General features: G+C 44.6%; 1 pseudogene; it reads right to left on the bottom strand.

Moving 5' to 3' along the window:
- Positions 1-17,111: 17,111 nt before the first annotated feature.
- LOC134897850 (5S ribosomal RNA) lies at positions 17,112-17,230 on the bottom strand (annotated as a pseudogene).
- Positions 17,231-22,488: the final 5,258 nt, after the last annotated feature.

The raw sequence follows: 22,488 nt of genomic DNA on the forward strand, positions 1-22,488 counted from the left end.
TGTGGGGTGCTATGGTTTCTGCATAATGTACGGTACCATACTTACCTGTGGACACGACCTCACTTATCCCTCCGCTAGGGGGCCTGACTACTGCTCTTGTTGGTTGGGCCGTGCCCACCTGAGTGTCTTGTATGGTGGCTGCTAGAGAGAGTGCCAATATCGTGCTGGGCTCATCTTCTTGTTCGCAATCCTGGGGAAAATTTAAAACCGGGTACAACTGGCAAGGGTTAGGGTTAGTACATTTTGCAATTACACTCTTATTCTGTACCAATGTATCATTGCCTGTAGCCATTTTCTCCCCAACAATATATGGTGGTGGTGCCGTCGCCATTGTTTTCCCGCTAGGTTTGGAACCTGCTGCGCGAGCTAATTCCTTTTGCATATCCCCCTCCTGTTGCCATACATTTAAACAGTCTGTATGTTTAATCCTTTGTTTCTTGAATTTTATCAGACATATCCTTAACCTTAAGTTCTGTAATACCTCTGGTTCAAAGCTGCCCACTCTAGGGAATGGTACCCTATCATTGTTGGTCATACATTTCCACTCATTGCATAAACCTTCTGTGTGTGATCCATATTTTTCACACATGATAAACCTTGCTGAGCCTTTTGGCCACAATTCTGCCTGAACCCTGTCTAAACGTCTCTTACTTGAGCAACTGGCTCCCATATTTGTGGGTCTCTTCTAATACCTTTAAAAAATTCCCACAAACACCAAAATACTCAATATAAGTAGACGGTGGAAGTATACCTGAGCGCCTTCCACTCGCTCGCGCCCACGCTGGCCAATACAACGATACACTGTTGATAGCGGATCGCAATGTACCCAACTTAGGGCTCCTATCAGACCTTACACCGTAATTTCTTTCGGTGGAAGTTCTGTTTGGAATATTTTCCTGAGAGAGGCAGTGAAAATTTCCTTTTCGGTATCTTTCAACTGGAATTGTTTGTAGGGTGAAAAACAGAGAAATTAGATAACTATCCTTCACCCTTTCCAGTGAAGCCCACCAGGGAGATTTCCCAAAGTTATCAAAGAAAAACCCCTTTGTCTATACAATCACATCTGCGCATGCTCTTCCACAGCAAATGTGACACAATAATATCACGTTGCGCTATGCAGAACAAATGGACATGTGATGCAATAGCACAGCCTATAGATACTAGTTATCTATATGCCCTATGATTGTTGTAGACCACCTAGTAGACCACCTAGAGTTGTATGGGATACCACTCAGTCCACCAAGACCAGCTAGTCCACTTTTTTTTTAATAACGCAGGGTTGCGAACCCTACGCCACCGGGTCTCTACTAACCCAGTGTGTACACCTAGACCACCTAGCAGTCCACCTAGTCCACCTAGTTCTTAGGTTCAGTATCCACTCACTCCTGCACTCGCTCACTCAGATACACTTTATTTTTCTGTACAGAAAATTATCATTCAGACAAGCAGCTTTACTCCCAGAGGCAATACAGTAAATAAGGGTTTTATACTAAACTTTGGAAACTGGGCAATCTTGTGTTATTGTGGCGTGGCTACTATCCCACCTTTAAACTATATGAACTACCGTGTGGTTTTATTATGCGCACACAATGCTACGCAAGCTTGCGTAATTACGCAACCGTGCGTACCTTTATGCCACGTGTGCGGCCTTGCGCTACGTGCACGTTTTGTGTACGCTGTACTCACGTTCCGTACCACGTGTACCACTGTGCGGACGCAATAAAACAACTCACACAATTTCTATAAATGTGAGCAATATTAAATATAATCGCTCACTTAACACGCCACACAGTTAGTTTTCTGTTTAAACCTTTATAACTAGGCCAGACTGCGTTTGTGTTTTACACTTACTTCCTTAATATTTATATTATGAATCTAGTAATATGAATGTTATGGCAACAATGTGGGAGAGTATGCACAGAGTATGGGTGTACGCTTTTGTTGTGTACGCATTTGGCGCCAAAAATAAATTCACAGATTTTAAATAGCTTTTTTCCTGCTTACCTTACGAGTTCTTACCAGCATCCCTACAAACCATACAGAGCAGACACCATCTAATGAGCAATAAAGAAGGGTTTTCAGTGCATCCACCGACCAAGAAAAGGATACGTAGGATCCCTGTCCACCCTTATGCTGATAGATTATGTCTGGTTGTGACCTGTTAAGCAGTAAAAAATGTGGAAAATTGGACGATGCCCCCAATTGATAATGCTGATTATCTTTACAGGAATAAAAGCTATACCTTAAACACACTGTAAATACACTTTAAACATCTAGCCGCTGCGGCCGCTATACTTAATTCACACTCTACGCACCTTTTACGCTATTAGCGTACAGAGTCCCGTACAGTGTACGGACTTTGCGTACACACGCCGCGCTGACGGTACAAAGTACTCACAGCGTGTACACACCCATAGATACACTTTAAACCTTCTACAGCAATGCAAGGCAATAATAATAATACACTTTAAACCTTAGCAGGGCAATGAGCACACGACACCAATTGTGATTTTACCGCTGGGTTCCGACACCACAGTGGATTATTTCTCAAACGAGGTTTACAATACAAATTATACACTACAATACAAGACAATATATAACAGAATAATGGCTACAGGTCAATGTACATACGTGAGTATATTCGTGTGCGCTTCCCGGTCCGGTCCTCCGTCATCAAATAGATAACGTTGTGAGTCTTGTGTGTGGCCGGGCTGCAGCAGGCTTTATTTATACAATTCTTCCAAAAGCTATACAATGGATACTGTAATCCCTTTGTCCATTGGACACAGGAATGCACTTTTACAGTACAGGAGAGGTCATAGGTTGATTTGAAAAGGTAGGCGATGTCTTTCTCAACTGCTCTTGTGGGTGGTCTCCTCTGGATTCCCGCCGCATACATAATATACAGAAAATACAGTTTATATCTATATTCTGCTTCTGCACATAACTATCCGCAGGAACATGCGATCTTCCGCAGACCAACACCGGAATGTTACCCTTAAAATACTCTACAGCTGGATACCAAATACCACCTTATAACCTTAGTCTGTCCCCTCTTATCCTGTAAAGGTGAATCCCTTTGTTCTGCAACCATTTAAACAGCTATAACTTTCTGATGTGGTGCAAGGAGACTATGTGTACAATGTGCACTATTTGGATTAAATATGTAATGTGTTTTGATGGCTCTCCATGCGTACATAAACTCTGCCGTAAATACCCATACCACGCGCCGATGCGCAGGACCGCGGGAGCGACCATACACAAATTGCGAATATGTGCACGCACGGCAGAACAAGTGCATGCGCAGTGGGCATGTGTGTGCAGTTTGTACGTGCTGTGTGTTCTGCAATATTTTTCGACTTTGACAGTAGTGTCTGCCAACAGGTTATGGGACCTTGCTACAAGTATGCCCGGACACCAGCATGTGCATGTGAAGAGTGAGGATATCAAGAATACAGCTGCAGCAACACGGAATAAGAGGATCTGAGTGAGTATGGAAAATCCTTTTTTTCAAATGGGTGAAAATGTACAGTGCATGGGCCAGTATGAGCTTTGCCAAGTTAGAAGATTCAGAAAATTGCACCACAGGTTTGTAAATGAGATATAATTAAAGCGGGAGAAGCTGTGTAAAGTAACCAATCACTCAGGTTATAATCCTAACACATATGAATTGGAAAGAGCCATGGGAACAATAGGCTTAGCCGTGGAACAGCATGTATACTGTATTATTCACTGGAAGGTAACTGCATGTTATACTGTATGTGGAGGGCGTCTTACGAAGACAAAAGTCTAATGAGATGAATCAACTTGAGATGTACTTTATATGGCACAAAGGTCAATGCATGCAAGAATATGAAAGAATATAGATATAATGTTGTCTCTCTCTCAGCAATTGACTTCAGCAGGCGTACAAGTAGATGAGGAGGAGGCTGCAATGGCGATACTGCAAAACCTTAATACCAGAATACGATTCCTTGGTAGTGGCTTTGGACAATTGTGTTACAAAGTTATCTATGGAGACTGTACGGGACAAGCTACTGCAGTTTCAAGAGCTCATACCTGTAAAGACTAATACTGAAAATTATATTCTTCTGATGAAAAGCACTAAACCGAAAAAGCCAAAATATAAATGTTTCAAGTGTCACAAGTTGGAACAAAGGCCTTAAAGTGCAGATTGAGTGAACCGAGTGGCACCTCATCAAATAAGCATGATAGAAGGAATGACTCAGCACTGCATGTTGAAGACAGTCACCCAACTGGATACCCCTCTAACAGTCCAAGTTTTAGTGATATATGCATGCTTGAGCACAGTTGGTATAATTAAAATAACTGATGTATTAATTAAGTTACCTGTGCTCAAGTATGGTTATCCTTTTAAATCAGTTTATATGGTTTCCATAAAATTGTCCATCAAATAAGCATGATAGAAGGAATGACTCAGCACTGAATGTTGAAGACAGTCACGGCAAATATTTTTGTACATGGACTCAGGAGGCATGACGCACTTTAGCTGTAATGAGAGTTAGTTCAAGTCCCCATGAAATTCAGAATAATTACTGTAAACGTACAAATTAAAGTCAAAACAGTTGTCACAGACATAAAAGTTGTACTATTAGTGCCTGATCTAGAAACCAATCTGATTGCCATCAGTGTACTGGAGACGTGATACAAAGTCCAGTTCACAGAGGGTCAGTGTGTTGTGTACAACAAAAGAAGATCTGTAATTGTGGCAACAACCCAGTGTCACAACTGTATATACTGGACACTTAAGAGTGTTGTGTGATGACAGCTTCTGACTTCAAACAGTCCATGGAGCTGTGGCATAGAAGACTGGGTCACTAGTGTAAGACAGTGTACAGAAGCAGCTAGTTGGCATGGTGACAGTGATTTCAATGAACAATCCTAAAAGAACAGAGTGTGAAAGTTGCATGAAAGGAAATCAAACACATTGCACCTTTGCCAAGTCAGCATCCAGAGCTAAAGCACCACTGGTATTAGTGCTTACATACATATGTTGACCAATGAAAGTGTAATTCACAAGTGGAAATCGATAATTCATGACACTCATTGATGATGCTACGTGGATGACACACGTTTACTTCCTGAGAAATAAAAGTAAAGTTACAAGCAAGATCATAGAGTTCAAGAGTCTCGTACAAAATCAGATGGGCCTGAAGACTAATGTATAGAGTAAAGAGTTCCAACAATGCTGGAGAATATGAAAGTAAAGATCTAGCCATCTGCATAAAAAATGGCACACAGCACCAACCAACTTTTAGCTACACACCAGAACAAAACAGCGTGAGTGAAAGGGCAAATTGAACATGTGTCTTTTCCTGTTGCTGTGTCTCCTCCTTTGCTCCCTCCTATTTTCTCTTTTTCTCCTGTTTCCCTTTTTAGTCTCTCCCAATGCTGGTGACACCTGAGGGGCTCCACCTGCTTGGCTGGAACATAAGGGGTCTCAACAACAAAATAGGATTTTAATACCTACCGGTAAATCCTTTTCTCCTAGTCCCTAGAGGATGCTGGGGACTCCAAAAGGACCATGGGGTATAGACGGGATCCGCAGGAGACATGGGCACACTAAAAAGATTTTTACTGGGTGTGAACTGGCTCCTCCCTCTATGCCCCTCCCCCAGACCTCAGTTATTGGAACTGTGCCCAGGAGAGACGGACATTTCGAGGAATGGATTTTTGTTAAACTAAGGGCGAGAAATATACTAGCCCACACCACAAACATACCGTACAACCGGATTAGCAGGAAACCAGATAACAGTATGAAGTAACCACAGCAACAAGCTGAATATAACTGATACACAAACCTTGTGTAAATGAAAATAACCAGTAGCAATACACCTGCAAGGAACAGTCCGCACTGGGATGGACGCCCAGCATCCTCTACGGACTAGGAGAAAAGGATTTACCGGTAGGTATTAAAATCCTATTTTCTCTTACGTCCTAGAGGATGCTGGGGACTCCAAAGGACCATGGGGTCTATACCAAAGCTCCAGACCGGGCGGGAGAGTGCGGACGACTCTGCAGCACCGATTGAGCAAACATGAGGTCCTCATCAGCCAGGGTATCAAACTTGTAGAACTTAGCAAAAGTGTTTGAACCCGACCATGTAGCTGCTCGGCAAAGTTGAAGTGCCGAGACCGCTCGGGCAGCCGCCCAAGATGAGCCCACCTTCCTGGTATAATTGGCCTTTACTGACTTCGGCAACGGTAACCCAGCCGAAGAATGAGTGTACTGAATCATATCACAAATCCAGCGTGCAATAGTCTGCATAGAAGCAGGATTTCCAATCTTGTTGGAAGCATACAGGACAAACAGAGCCACTGTTTTCCAAGTAAGAGCCGTTCTGGCGACATAAATTTTCAAAGCTCTTACAACATCAAGAGATTTTGGGACTGCCACAGCATCCGTAGCCACCGGTACCACAATAGGTTGATTTATGTGAAACGAAGATTCCGCTCTATCCACATGAAAAATCAAATATGGGCTCTTGTGAGACAAAGCCGCCAACTTGGACACTCGTCTGGCAGACGCCAAAGCCAAAAGCATGACCACTTTCCAAGTGAGAAACTTTAACTCAACCTTACGCAAAGGTTCAAACCAGTGAGACATAAGAAACTGCAACACCACATCAAGATCCCATGGTGCCACGGGTGGCACAAATGGAGGATGGATATGCAGCACTCCCTTCACGAAAGTCTGAACCTCAGGAAGGACGGGCAATTATTTTTGAAAGAAAATAGATAAAGCCGAAATCTGCACTTTGATGGAACCCAACTTCAGGGCTGCATCCACGCCTGCCTGCAAAAAATGGAGGAAACGACCAAAGTAAAAGTCCTCCACAGGAGCTGCTTTGGTTTCACACCACGACACATACTTTCTCCAAATACGGTGATAATGCTTCGCCGTGACCTCCTTCCTAGCCTTAAGGAGAGTGGGGATGACCTCCCCGGGAATACCCTTCCGATCTAGGATTTGACGTTTAACTTCCACGCCATCAAACGCAGCCGCGGTAAGTCCAGAAACACGCAGGGCCCCTGCAGTAACAGGTCCTCTCTTAGAGGAAGTGGCCAGGGATCTTCCACTAGTAATTCCTGAAGATCCGGATACCAGGCCCTCCGTGGCCAATCTGGAGCGACGAGAATAGCCTGAACCCTTGTTCGTCTTATGATCCTCAACACCTTTGGATTGAGAGGAAGCGGATGGAACACATACACCGACTGAAACACCCATGGAGTAACCAGGGCGTCCACCGCACAGGCTTGGGGGTCCCTCGACCTGGAACAATACTTTGGAAGCTTCTTGTTGAGGCGAGACGCCATCATGTCTATCAGAGGAATTCACCAACACCTTGTCACTTCTGCAAATACCTCTTGATGAAGAGCCCACTCTCCTGGATGGAGATCGTGTCTGCTGAAGAAGTCTGCTTCCCAGTTGTCCACGCCCGGGAGGAAGACTACTGACAGAGCGCTCACGTGCTGTTCTGCCCAGCGGAGAATTCTTGTGGCTTCCACCATTGCCGCCCTGCTCCTTGTTCCGCCTTGGCGGTTTACGTACGCCACCGCTGTTATGTTGTCCGACTGGATCAGGACAGGGAGACCCTGAAGAAGGTTCTTCGCTTGTAGGAGGCCGTTGTAAATGGATCTTAACTTGAGAACATTTATGTGGAGACAAGATTCCTGGCTTGACCATTTTCCCTGGAAACTTCTTCCTTGCGTGACTACACCCCAGCGTCGGAGACTTGCATCTGTGGTCAGCAGGACCCAGTCCTGGATTCCGAATCGGTGTCCCTCTAGAAGGTGAGAGCCTTGCAGCCACCACAGGAGAGAAATCTTGGCCCTGGAAGATAGACTTATTTTCCGGTGCATGTGCAGGTGAGACCCGGACCATTTGTTCAGCAGATCCCACTGAAACACTTGGGCATGAAACCTGCCAAACGGAATGGCTTCGTAAGTCGCAACCATCTTCCCTAGCACTCGAGTGCATTGATGAATCGACACTCTTGTCGGTCTTAGAAGCTCCTTGACCATGGTCTGTATTTCCAGAGCTTTGTCCTCCAGAAGAAACACTCTCTGTAGCTCCGTGTCTAGGATCATGCCCAGGAAGGGCAGCCGAGTTGTCGGGATCAACTGGGACTTTGGCAAATTTAGAATCCAACCGTGATGTCGCAGAACCGACAGGGAGAGTTCCACATTTACTTAGCAATTGTTCTTTTGATCTCGCCTTTGTCAGGAGATCGTCCAAGTATGGGATAATTGTGACTCCTTGCTTGCGAAGGAGTACCATAATTTCTGCCATAACCTTGGTGAAAACCCTCGGGGCCGTGGAAAGCCCAAACGGCAACGTCTGAAATTGGTAATGACAATCCTGCACCGCAAATCTCAGAAAGGCCTGATGAGGAGGATATATCGGGACGTGTAAGTAGGCATCCTTTATGTCGACTGACGCCATAAAATCCCCCCCTTCTAAGCTGGAGATCACAGCTCGAAGAGATTTCATCTTGAACTTGAAAGTTTTCAAGTATGGATTGAGGGATTTTAGGTTCAGAATCGGTCTGACCAAGCCGTCCGGCTTAGGCACCAGAAAGAGGCTCAAATAGAACTCTTCCCCCCGCTGGGATGGGGGAACCGGCACAATGACCCTCGGTTGACACAGCTTTTGTATCACAGCATTTACTACTACTCTTTCTGGAAGAGAAACTGGTAGGGCCGACTTGAAAAAGCGGCGGGGGGGCATCTCCTGAAACTCCAGTTTGTACCCTTGGGACACTATGTCTAAAACCCAAGGATCCAGGGCCGATTGAAACCAGACCTGACTGAAGATTCAGAGATGGCCCCCCACCGGCACGGACTCCCGCAGGAGAGCGCCAGCGTCATGCGGTGGACTTGGTAGAGGCGGGGGAGGACTTTTGGTCCTGGGCGCCTGATACTGCAGGCGACCTTTTTCCCCTTCCTTTACCCTTTGAAGCGAAGAAGGACGAGCCCTTTCCTCTTTTGTATTTTTTAGGACGAAAGATCTGCATCTACTGATGGGGCACCTTTTTCTGTTGTGTGGGAACATAAGGAAGAAAAGATGACTTACCCGCAGTAGCGGTAGACACCAGGTCAGCAAGGCGGTCACCAAACAAGACACTACCTTTAAAGGGGAGAGCTTTCATATTTTTCTTGGAGTCGGCATCAGCATTCCATTGATGAATCCACAACGCCCTCCTGGCCGAGACCGCCATGGCATTGGCTCTTGATCCCAAGAGGCCAACATCCCTCGACGCATCCTTTAGGTAATCTGCAGCGTCCTTAATATAACCAAGAGTCAAAAGAATGTTATCCTTATCAAGGGTATCCACATTAGAAACCAAATTATCAGCCCACTTAGCAATAGCACTACTCACCCATACCGACGCCACAGCAGGTCTGAGCAATGCACCAGTATTGACGAAAATGGCCTTCAATGACGTCTCCAGCTTGCGATCTGCTGGATCCTTGAGAGCAGCCGTGTCAGGAGACGGAAGCGCCACCTTCTTGGACAATCGGGACAGAGCCCTGTCGACATTGGGAGACGACTCCCATTTCTCCCTGTCATCAGAGGGGAAAGGATATGCCATAAAAATTCTCTTGGGAATCTGCCACCTTTTGTCCGGCGACTCCCAAGCCTTTTAACAAAGAGCATTCATTTCATATGAGGGGGGAAACTTCACCTCAGGCTTTTTTCCCTCAAATAGGCAAACCCTTGTGTCTGGAACAGCAGTTTCCTCAGAGATATGTAAAACATCCTTAATAGCCACAATCATGTACTGAATACTCCTAACTACCCTTGGGTGTAAAGTAGTCTCATTGAAATCGACATCGGAATCAGAGTCCGTGTCGGTATCTGTATCTACCATCTGGGTAAATTAGTGTTTTTGTGACCCCGAGGGGGTCTGTACATGAGCCAAAGCATCCTCCATGGATTTCCTCCATGTTTGTGTCTGAGAATCAGATTTATCCAGCCTCTTAGACAATAAAGCCACATTTGCATTCAGTGTACTCAACATATTCACCCAATCAGCAGTCGGCTGTGCCGACAGAGTCATTCCCAAATCCTTTTCTGCGCCCCCAGTAACTTCCTCTGGGGAGGAACACTCAGCCTCAGACATGTCGACACGTAGCACCGACACACCCCCACTTACACTGGCCAAATCAAGGGGACAGACCCACAGGGAAACCTGCAGAGAGAAACACAGAGGGAATATGCCAGCTCACACCCCAGCGCCCATATACTACAAAGCAATAATATATGTGGTTAGCGCTGCCATCTAATCATAAAAAGCACCAAAATGCCTGTGCCCCCCCCCCTCCCCCCCCCCCCCGATTTGCTCCCTTTTACTTGGAAGGAGCTTGGAGGTCCGGGCCAGCGTCTCTGCAGCGACTGTGGAGAGAGAGAAACTGGCGCTGGTGAGCTGTGCGGCTAAGCCCGCCCCTTCCCGGTGCGCTGTAGTCCCACTAAAATTTGAAATTTTTATACTGGCGGGGGTATAGTATACGGTGCCCGGGCACCGAATATGCCTTCTCCCAGTTAAATCTGACCCCAGTAACTGCTGCCCAAGGCGCTCCCCCCCAGCGCCCTGCACCCTGTAAGTGCCGTTGGTGAAGTGTGTGGGAGCATGGAGCGCAGTGCTACCGCTGCGCTGTACCATTACTGAAGTCTTCTGCTGTCTGATGTCTTCTGTTCTTCTAATACTCACCCGGCTTCTTTCTTCTGGCTTCTGTGAGGGGGGTGACGGCGCGGCTCCGGGAACAAGCAGCTAGGCGGACCAAGTGATCGAACCCTCTGGCGCTAATGGTGTCCAGTAGCCTAAGAAGCAGAGCCCTTAACTAAGAAGAAGTAGGTCTGACTTCTCTCCGATCAGTTCCACGATGCAGGGAGCCTGTAGCCAGCATGTCTCCCTGAAAATAAAAAACCTAACAAATGTATTTTCCAGAGAAACTCAGTAGAGCTCCCCTAGTGTGTGTCCAGTCACTCCTGGGCACAAAGTCTAACTGAGGTCTGGGGGAGGGGCATAGAGGGAGGAGCCAGTTCACACCCAGTAAAAGTATTTTTAGTGTGCCCATGTCTTCTACGGATCCCGTCTATACCCCATGGTCCTTTTGGAGTCCCCAGCATCCTCTAGGATGTAAGAGAAAATAAAGAGAGCGCTGGTCTTATCGCAAGTAAAGTATAAAGCGGATATTGTATGCTTTTCAGAGAACCATCTTACTGGCGGCAGGACGTTAGCTTTGAAAAAAACGTGGGTGGGATGGTTAGGGAGTAGTGCTAATTAAAAAATCTGTAAACTTCCACATATACCACAGTCAAATAAATCAATATGGCCGCTTCATTTTCCTTAGGGCCTTTGTTAATTCTACCCTTTTGAACATTCTCGCAATATATGTCCCCCCCCCCCCTTATAATAATGATGTTTTGAGACAGGCTGTATCGTTTATTACATTGACACCATCCACTTCCACTATTTGTATTGGTGACTATAATAACGTAATGGACTTAATTTTAGATAGTTGGAGAGAAATCCCCCACGCTGATCTCTCTTCCTCTTCCCCGACCTCCTTCTCTAAACTGGTGTCAGAACTTGGACTAATTGATGTCCGGTTCCCCCAGGAATGCCAATACTCTTTTAATTCGGCCACCTATAATACATTTTCCCATATTGAGTTGGCTCTTTTATCCTCGGATCTGGTCCCTAAGGGGGTTCAAGTTAGCTACTTACCTAGAGGGATTTCTGACCACTCACCTGTTTTATTAATACTAGATCATCTGGCTCCTCAGGATGTTAAATTCTGGAAACTTAACCCATTCTGGCTATCGTTAGTGGGAGATGGGGCTGACATGCTTGCTGATTGGCGAGATTTTCAGGTCCATAATGCTTCTTGCACTGCCCCTACTGTTAAACACAACACAGCTTGTATTCATGGTTCCCTTATTAAAAAAGTGGCAGCTATTAAGCGATCTAGTAGAGAGGAGGAGAGTTGTCTTGAATGAACCTGTTGTCCAGTGGCGGAACTACCACCAGTGCAAGCAGTGTCTTGCACTGGGGCCTGCAAGCTGTGAAGGGGCCCAAAGCCAGCGGCATGTAATGAGTCAAACTGACTCATTACATGCCGCCTGCCGCTGTCTGCTGCCGCCGGAGAGGAGGAGAGCACAGGGACGCAGCCATGGGGGGAAGGAAGAGGAAGGAGGGGGACTTCGGAGCCGCAGCAGCGCTATGTAATTGGTGGAGGCGCCACTGCAGCTGTCCCTCTCCTTCCACATAGGCTGGCCACCGCCGCTGTGAATGCTGGGATGCGCTTCCCTCACCACAGCGGCGGCGGCCAGCCTATGTGGAAGGAGAGGGACAGCTGCAGCGGTGCCTCCACCAATTACATTGTGCTGCTGTGGCTTCCTCCTCCTCCTCCCTCCTCCTCCTTCAACCGAAGAGCCTGTGAGCCAGCGGAGACAGTAAGTATCATCTGTTCTTTCTGTCTGTCTTTCTACTGTATCTATCTATCTATCTGCCATAATGTGTAAAAAGGGGACGCTGTCTGCCGTAATGTGTAAAAAGGGGATGCTGTCTGCCGTAATGTGTAAAAAGGGGACGTTGTCTGCTGTAAAAGTGTAAAAAGGGGACGATGTCTGCCGTAATGTGTAAAAAAAGGGATGCTGTCTGCCGTAAAAGTGTAAAAAAGGGGACGCTGTAGGCCATAAAAGTGTAAAAAGGGGACGCTATCTGCCGTAATGTGTAAAAAAGGGGACGCTGTCTGCCGTAATGTGTAAAAAAGGGGACGCTGTCTGCCGTAATGTGTAAAATAGGGGACGCTGTCTGACGAAAAAGTGTAAAAAGGGGGACTGTCTGCCGTAATGTGTAGGGGACGCTGTCTGCTGTAATGTGTAAAAAAGGGGACGCTGACTTCTGTAAAAGTGTAAAAAGGGGGACTGTCTGCGTAATGTGTAGAGGACGCTGTCTGACGTAAAAGTGTAAAAAGGGGGACTGTCTGCGGTAATGTGTAAAAAGGGGATGCTGTCTGCCGTAATGTGTAAAAAAAGGGGACGCTGTCTGCTGTAAAAGTGTAAAAAGGGGACGCTGTCTGCCGTAATGTGTAAAAAGGGGACGGTCTGCCGTAATGTGTAAAAGGTGGACTCTGCCGTAATGTGTAAAAAGGGGACGCTGGCTGCCGTAATGTATAAAAAAGGGGACGCTGTCTGCCGTAATGTGTAAAAAGGGTGGACTGTCTGCCATAATGTGTAAAAAAGGGGACACTGCTGTAATGTGTAAAAAGGGAACGCTGTCTGCCGTAATGTGTAAAAGGTGGACTCTGTCTGCCGTAATGTGTATAAAGGGGATGCTGTCTGCCGTAATGTGTAAAAGGTAGACTTTGCCGTAATGTGTAAAAAGGGGACGCTGTCTGCCGTAATGTGGCCACACCCCTTCCCCATGAAGCCACGTCACTATATGTTTTGCGCGTGCCTACGGCGCGCACTGCCCCTATTTTGCATAAAGGGGGGCGCTGATGCCGTTTCTTGCATACAGCGCTAAAATGTCTAGTTACGGCACTGTTGCTAGGTATCCATTTCCCTGGCCCTGAGCAGGTCACCCTCACCAGATCCTCTGCAGCACAGTGCCCCCATCGCATCCAAATAATCACCCCCCTCTCCACATCCTAAATCTCGAACACATCCACATCCTAAACCTGAACGGTATAAATATATATATATATAGAGAAAGCAATTCAGAGGGGGCACTCACCAGACTTCTTTATATTTTACCAAATGTTCATTTATTGAAGATAATACTTTACATGATCAGCAATTCCTCAAGCGCTTTCGGTCACACAATTTGACGCTAAGTCGCCAGCCATTAGATCATCACTAAGGAAGCACTGGCCTATCTTAAATTCAGATCCGAAATTTAAGAAAGTTTTGGAACATCCACCTATGCTAGCATTTAGACGTGGCCGAAACCTGAAACAGCTGTTGATGCACCCTACAAGACAGACTGGTGACTCGGCAAAGAATTGGTTACACAAAACAAGAAAAGGCTGCGTCAAATGTTTGGGTTGTGTGACATGTCGCTCAATGCTGGTCGGAGATAAGTTCCCACATCCGTTGAGTGGAAAACCAATTACCATCCGTTACCGGTTACACTGTCGGATGGACCATGTTGTCTATATGTTACTATGCCCATGTGGACTGCCATATGTGGGAATGACCACCTGTTCATTCAGGGAGCGAATGGCTAACCACCGCAGCTCAATTCATCAAGCGCTACAAACAGGCAGTACCGACAAACCGGTGGCCTTACACTTCCTGAAGGAAGGACACCAAGTGGCATCTTTAAAGTGCAGAATCATAGATTGGGTCCCCATCCCCACTAGAGGGGGAGATCGCTCACTCCTCCTTAGAAAACTTGAAGCAAGATGGATACACAGACTTGGTTCCGTAACACCGAATGGTCTGAATGAGTCCAACCCGCTTAATATATTTTTACGTTAGATTCTACTCTTAGGCCTTTTTTGCCCGATGCATGCTTTTTTATTGCTTTTTCTTTTGTAAAAAAATTTTTTATATATATTTTTTGGTGTTATTATACACAGTGTCAGTATTATAATGAATATTCCCACAACAGGGACACTGTATTGTGCTTATATAGATATATAAAAAACACTAAAAAATCTGTTTGGTTTTAATCATGCATGTTTGATTTGATCCCCTTGGTACAGTTTGAAATCTAGAAGGGTGCATTATATTACGGATTAGTAGCCCAGGAACGGGTGTATAAATTAATTAATAATAGCGGTGTCCGTGTTTTTACTGTACCTTGAGGATCTGGACAAATATGCATGTTGTCTGTCTGTTGTTGATGTGTTTATGTGATTTTATAATAGGAATCCTCTATTCTGCACTGCCTGGCTCTAGTACCCTACGGGTGCATGTCATATGCACTGTATCACTTATAGACGCTATAACTTTAATTATACCCAGTGGATTGATTTGGAATCAAATTCTGATGTGGCTCAGTGGTGTCCGATAAAACGGAACTTCACTTCCTGTTTGCGTTCCATAGGCACACTTCCGGCCGTGCGACATGTGCGTTTCACAGACCGGAAGTGGCCGCTCCAGAGTCCCGGCGGTGCACGATGTGCTATGGTGGCATCCTTTGATGCTCCAGACCAAGCGGACATGAGCCTATTCACCTGTGTCTTGTGTTGGGGGTGAGTTTAGTTTGTTGCATCTTTTTCCCTTATAGGGTTGGGTAATTACACAGTGGAGAAACCTTGTGTCGCTCTCTGATGACATCATATTCGGTTTTGGCGCTATTTTCAAGTGATTGGGGTATTTAGGGCCAGTCAGGCAGAACCAGTGTTGCTGCTGGATGTCTGGATTCATTGTTCACGGTTGGTGGAATTGGTGATCTTTATACAGTACCTCCTGAGGAAGGCCCTTGTTTTGGGCCGAAAGCGCTTGAGGAATTGCTGATCATGTAAAGTATTATCTTCAATAAATGAACATTTGGTAAAATATAAAGAAGTCTGGTGAGTGCCCCCTCTGAATTGCTTTCTCTATATTTGGATGCCTCGGTATCCGGGTTGACACCCCAGCGTATGCATAATTGGAAGATGTGAGTGCAATCATACATTGGATATATATATATATATATATATATATATATATATATATAAACCAGGAATATGGGCACAAGCGACCAATGGTGTCTATAGTGAAGGAATATAAAAGATTTTTTTATATAAAAAATGCATATTTATTTTACACGATATAAAAAAATAGTAATACACTTTTGTTTAAGAAAAATGCTCAAGCATAAAAATTCATATAAAATGGAAAAGGTTAAGGCTAAAAAGAAAAATAAATATAAAAGTACAAGGTACGCATCGATTTGTAGTATATGTGTATAAAGTGCTTATCTTAGGTACAGGAGGTTGGTCTGGGAAAGGTCATGGAATGCCCAACGCGTTTCGGCCTTCAGGACTTCATCAAGGGTAGTGTGGCATTGGGACAGGGCTCATATTTATACCTCTGTCAATTAGAAGACTATGTATGACATCACTTCCTCCCACAGTGATGCTTAGGGAAAACAATAATCTTAGTATGTTTCATATTTGAATAAAGTGGATGTGTGTGATATAAGTGTCTAAAACAAAGCTGATTCTTATCACCAAGTTACAAAACGAGTGGTTTGGTGAGTGTAATAGAGTGTTTGTTCACGAATGTGCTGGCAACATGTGCTTCCGCCCCACTTCCTGTGGTGTGGCGGGCTCTTCTGCGCTTGCGCCCGCTCTTGTATTCAGACTCAGGTGCCGGAAGTGGCTTCACGGGCCCATCTGCGCTTGCGCCCGCTCCCGCGTTTGATGTCAGGTCCCGGAAGCCGCGTCACTTTCGCCGGACGCCACGTCATCTCGTCACGTGTGGGAACCCGGAAGCCCTGTATGCCGTGGAACGCATTCTGGAGTCGGAACTCATCTCTGTCAAGCCGCGCGTCACTTCCTTTGGGAATTCCATTCAGCAGATGATATCCGGAGTTTAATACAGTCTTGAGACGCACGTGAACCGCAAATGGTGTTTCTGACAGCATTCTTTCAATAGTGGGTCCCAATGTTAAATCACTGTTTCTTTTAGGATTAGTGTCTGTGACTTCTTCATTTGAACAATATATGAATATATAGTTTGGTGTTATGCCAGTCTTTGTCCCAGAAGACATATGGAGGAAATTAAAAAATATATACATTACCAGAGAATCATGGACATCTTTAAAAAAGACTATTTATAACCAGATATGTATTAATTTCAATTAGAAATATTGCAAAAAGTTACATAAGTAATAAATATTAATAAAAATTAATACAAATTAAAGTGCCTGTGCTAAGTCTCTCGTGTCTCTTATTATTATTAATTTATGAGAGAGTGTGAGTGATACGTTGATGTTTCTTGTGAGTAGTGCATCGAATTATATCCATTCATCATGAGAAAGAGGTGAAGCCCAAGGGTGTTTAGGGGATGTGTGAGTGAATGGTGATAAAGTATTTGGTTTACAGCTGTTTCACTGGTTTAGGAACTCTCATGTGCATGCACTGTTTCTACAGCACCTAGTCTTCTCCGGAGGTCACCCTCCTTGATACTGGCCAGGCCCATAAAATGCTTAGCTTCCACGATCGGACGAGAGTGGGTGTTCCATTTTGGTATGGCTGTAGTCTACTTAGCACCAGTTCACCAGAGGTTTTTCACAACTGAAATATAACCTAGAAATGAGAATAAAACACCATTCCCAAACACCACAGTGTTTATTAAAGGGGGAGGGGGGGGTGGTGGTGGTGGCGGAAATCAATATTTAAAGAAAAGGAGAGATTTCGTAGCTTTCATTGAAATCAGCCGGATGCATCGTCCTCAATTGGAATATCCAAAACATTTCCCTTCTGGATAGCAGATTCGCCAGGTCGCCACTTCTTTCGCCGAGTGCAACATGTTCTATGGCCTTGTATGTTAAGGCCTCAGGATTAGAGTTATGGTGTGACAGGAAATGTTTGGAAACTGCATGTGTTTCCACCTTATTTTTAATGTCCGAACATGTTCTTGGATCCTTGTCTCTTCGTCTTCCCAATGTATTTTTTACCACAATCACATTCCAGAAGGTAAATCACGGAGGTTGAATTGCAGTTCATGTATTCTTTGATCTTGAATTCCTTCACATCACCTGTTGCAGAGAAAGTCTTCCGATTTGGGTGTAAATACTTGCAGATATTACAGTGTCCACACTTGTAACTACCTACACACCTGACGAGGGGTTCTTTCTTGTTGGTCACAAATCTCAGCATGCTTGGTGCCACTAAGTCCTTGAGATTTTTGGACTTCTTAAAAATGATTTCAGGTTGCGGTGGTAGTATGTCTTTTAAAACAGGGTCCATCAGTAAGATGTTCCAATGGGTTTTCATTGATTGTCGGATGATTTTCTGTAAGTCGTAATGAAAGCAGTGGAGTCTTTTTCGTTTCCCTGTTCTTGTACATTAGAAGGTCGTTTCTCTCCAAGATTCTTGTCTTAGTGATCGCCTCGTCGAGAATGTTGGTGGGATACTTCTTATCCAGGAATCTGTTTCTGTATTTCTCAAGTTGGTCATTACATTCCTCTATTTTGCTGCAATTCCTTCTAATTCTATGGAACTGGGAATAGGGGATATTATTTTTACACTGTTTTAGGTGATTACTCCTGTAGTCCAAGTAGCTGTTGGTGTCTACTGGTTTGATGTAATTCCTTGTGACGATTTTGTTTTCTTTCCCCACAAGAATGAGATCCAAGAATTCAATTTGTACCTTGTCCACTTTTGAAGTGAATGTGAGATTCAGATCGTTATGTGCCAGATATTTCGTAAAAAAGTCATTAAAATCTTCCATTGTACCATCCCAGATCATCAGAATATCATCAATGTACCGCTTATAAAACACAATAAAATTCTTAAAAGGGTGATCATTGTAAATGTAAGTTTCTTCCCATCTTCCCATAAATAGATTTGTGAAACGCGGCGCAAAAATAGTTCCCATAGCGGTTCCGCAGCTTTGTAAGTAAAAATTGTCCAGAAATGTAAAATAATTGTGGGTTAAAATGAAGAACATGATGTCACAGATGAATTGTCTATGGGAGTCAGTCAGGGAAGGGTCATTGTCCAGATATTCTTTACATGCTGCTACACCCTTTGAATGTTCAATGCATGTATAAAGTGCTTGTACATCGATTGTGACCCACAGATATGTTGATTTCCATTCTATGTCGTTTACCAAATTGAGTACCGCGGTTGTATCCTTAAGATATTATGGTAACTGGTTCACATATTTCCTGAGAAAACGTCTGCATATTCAGAGAGATTTGAAGTGAGAGAGTCTATGCCGGCTACTATTGGTCTGCCTGGTGGATTTGTGATTGATTTGTGGATTTTTGGTAAAAAGTAAAATATAGGGGTAACGGGGTAGGACTGCATTAAAAACTGGTACTCCTCCTTTGTTAAAATGCTGGTACGTAGTCCATTTAAAAGTAATGATCGTAGATCCTCTAGAAAGTCCTCTTTTGGATCTTTCTGTAGGATTTTGTAAGAATTAGTGTCGCCCAGTAATCTCTTGGCTTCTATTACATACTTCTCTCGATCCATGATCACTAGACCCCCCCCCCCCCTTTATCAGCTTGTTTGATAATGATCTCTGTATTCTTTTGTAGTTTCTTTAAGGCCTCGCGCTCTTTATTGGAAAGATTCTTTTCCAGGATGGGTTCTGTTTCTGAATCACAGATGTCCTTTTTTACTAAGTCATAAAAGATGCTAAGATGGTTCCCCTTGGACTCCAACGGGTAGTACTTTGATGGTGGTTTTAGGCCCGACTTTGATTGAGTGGATGTGTTGTCATAATTTCTGAGAATGGCGTCTTCTTTCTTTAAAAAATGTCGTTTCAATGTTAATTTTCGTACGAACTTGTTAAGGTCTATGAAGGTTTCAAACTTATTTATGCCGCTGGTTGGGGCAAAGGATAGACCTTTATTTAGCAAGGAAATTTCCGGTTGTGAGAGAGTGTGTTGTGAGAGGTTGAAGATGTCCTTGGTTAATGGTTTTGGTGTTGAAATGTCCGCTTTTTGAGTTCTGTTCCTCCTGCCGCCCCTCCTTCCTCTTCTTCTATAAACCGTCTTTTTAGGGGGGAGGCATGTCTGATATCTTCCTTTATCTGGTTCTTCATATTGTCCTTTGGCCTTGTGCCTGTACTTGGGGATAAAAAATCATTATCACTCTGGGATCCCCTTCCTTGTAGTAACGAGAACCGGTTTTTAGTTGTTGTTCTAAATTTTAAATCATATATATATATTATACCGGTGCATGCAAAGAATCCCTAATTTGGAGTTGAGGGTGAGGGGCTGGACTTGGACGGGATGAGGGGGGGGGGGGCCCAAAGCATTTTGTTGCACCTGGGCCCACTGCTCGCTAGTTCCGCCACTGCTGCTGTCAATTAGAGGCTGAATACATTATGCTCAAGTCCCCCTCTGTGCATGACCGTTGGGATGTGGCCAGAAAGGAATGGGCGATGTTTTTGTTAGATAAGTCCAAACGTAGGCTGTTATTCTCCAAACACACTCTGTATTCACAGGCTGAGGTGGGGGGCAGCTATCTTGCCTTTCTCTCCAAGGAGGATAGGGGCAGTATATCTGTTCAACAAATATATGATTCTCAGGGAGATTTGAAACACTCATGCCCTGATAATAATGAGGTGTTCTTTGCCTATTATTCCTCATTGTATACTTCTAGAGTATCCTATACAGCGGATCAATTGGGTGATTACCTCTCCCACATTCATTTGCCGCAATTGTCTGCAGAATCTATTGAATTATTGGACTCCCCATTTATGGTTGAGGAACTGGACGCTGCTATAGCGTTATTCCCGAACAACAAGGCCCCTGGGTTTGACAGAATACCCATCGAACTATACAAACAGTTCAGAGACTTTTATGCCCCATATCTAGTTGAGTTATTTAATGCCCTTTTTGAATACGGTTCTTTGCCCCCCTCAATGTCTGAGGCCATTATAATTGTAATTCTTAAGCTGGGTAAGGACCCCACCTCCCCAGACTCCTACCGCCCTATCTCCTTACTCTCCACAGATGTTAAGATTTTGGCCATTGTTCTAGCCGTCCATTTGAATACTGTAATCACATCTATTATCTACAGCAACCAGACGGGTTTTATTCTGGGGAAGTCTACGGTATAAAACCTCCACAGACTCTTTTGCCATTTGCAGAGAGGTGACCGACCCAAGTCGGGGGCAGTGGTGGTGTCCTTGGATGCTGCCAAGGCCTTTGACTCGGTGGAGTGGGTATATCTATGGAAAGTACTTAATAAATTTGCATTCAGTCCTAAATTTTTTCGGTGGGTTCAGTTGCTATATTCTTCCCTGGCTGCTCATGTCTCAGTCAATGGCCATGTGTCGAGACCCTTTTCACTGGAGAGGGGTACAAGGCAGGGTTGCCCATTTTCTCCGGCCCTGTTTGCCCTTGCCATTGAACCTCTAGCTAGCTGCATACGTATGTCTTCAGACACTGAGGTTATTAAAGTTGGGGACCATATTGAGGCTGTCGCACTTTATGCTGATGACCTGCTTTTGTTCCTTAATGACTCTGAGAACTCATTACTCTCTATGCTACAGGTCATCAATCACTTCGGAACCTATTCTGGCCTACAAATGAACTGGAGCAAGTCCAATATTTACCCAATATCTGGTACACTCCCCGATGTGCCGGGCTCTCGTTGTCCGTTGCAGTGGACTCTGCAATTTAAATATTTGGGAGTTTGGATCTCTCCGCGCCATCAGGACTATGTTGCACTGAATGTGGAACCTTTAACGAATGACTTTAAAAAGAAAACTCATTTGTGGAAGAAACTCCCTCTTACTGTTATGGACCGTATTAACTTAATCAAAATGTCTATTCAACCCAGTTATCTATACTTATTGCAACATTCACCTGTATATATACCCAAATATTTTCCACCATTGACAGTGTTATATCCTTTTTTATTTGGGATGGTAAAGCGCCGGGGGTAGCCATGAAAGCCTTGGTCAGGTCGAGGTTAGATGGAGGGCTGGGTCTTTACAATATGCAAGTATATTACTTGGCCTCTCAACTGGTCCATCTTTCTGGTTGATCCTGGGTACAGGTGGCAATACGCTGGCGGGGTTCTATGCCGAGTGGGTGGAGTCTCCTCTCTCCTTACTCCAATTTCTACTGTCTGGTTCTGTTATTTCTGGTCTCCCTCCTATCCTTCGACAGGCTCTCTTGATATGGCGTATGACGCACACCTTTTTTGACTGGCATGACCTTGATGCAGATACACCCTTGTGGTTCAACGCTTCATATAAAGACTACTTCCTTTGTCCCCGGATAATTTATGGTTAAAGGTGGGAATTACAACAGTCACTTAGCTCTATGATAATGGTAACTTTAAATATTTTGACCAGATACGCCATGACTATGATGTTGCTAATTCTGCCTTCTTTCGCTACCTTCAGCTGTGCCATGCCTCGCAGGCGCAGTTTGGTAAAGCGCCCCTAGTTATCTCAATGTCTCCAGTCAAAAAACTGCTTCTTAATTTGGGCCCAAAGGGACACATATCTATGATCTACGCCACAATAAATGAGCGTGTCAATTTACATCTATTTGACCCTTTAAAACTCAAATGGGAACACAATCTCGGTGAACTCTCTCCTGAACAATGGACGCAAGTTTTGGGTTCCATTAGGTATACTACCCCATGCGTTAGATACCAGAAGGTATACTTTTATATCATGCATAGAGTATATCGTAATCCAGTATACCTGATACCTGCTGTCCAAAGTGTGGTGAGGAAGGGGCTTATTTCTGGCACCTATTGTGGTCATGCTCAAAGATAATACCCTTTTGGGTTGCAGTTTGGAGCGATATTACCCTTACAG

This window comes from Pseudophryne corroboree, chromosome 3 (genome assembly GCF_028390025.1).
Source record: "Pseudophryne corroboree isolate aPseCor3 chromosome 3, aPseCor3.hap2, whole genome shotgun sequence".
Taxonomy (NCBI): domain Eukaryota; kingdom Metazoa; phylum Chordata; class Amphibia; order Anura; family Myobatrachidae; genus Pseudophryne; species Pseudophryne corroboree.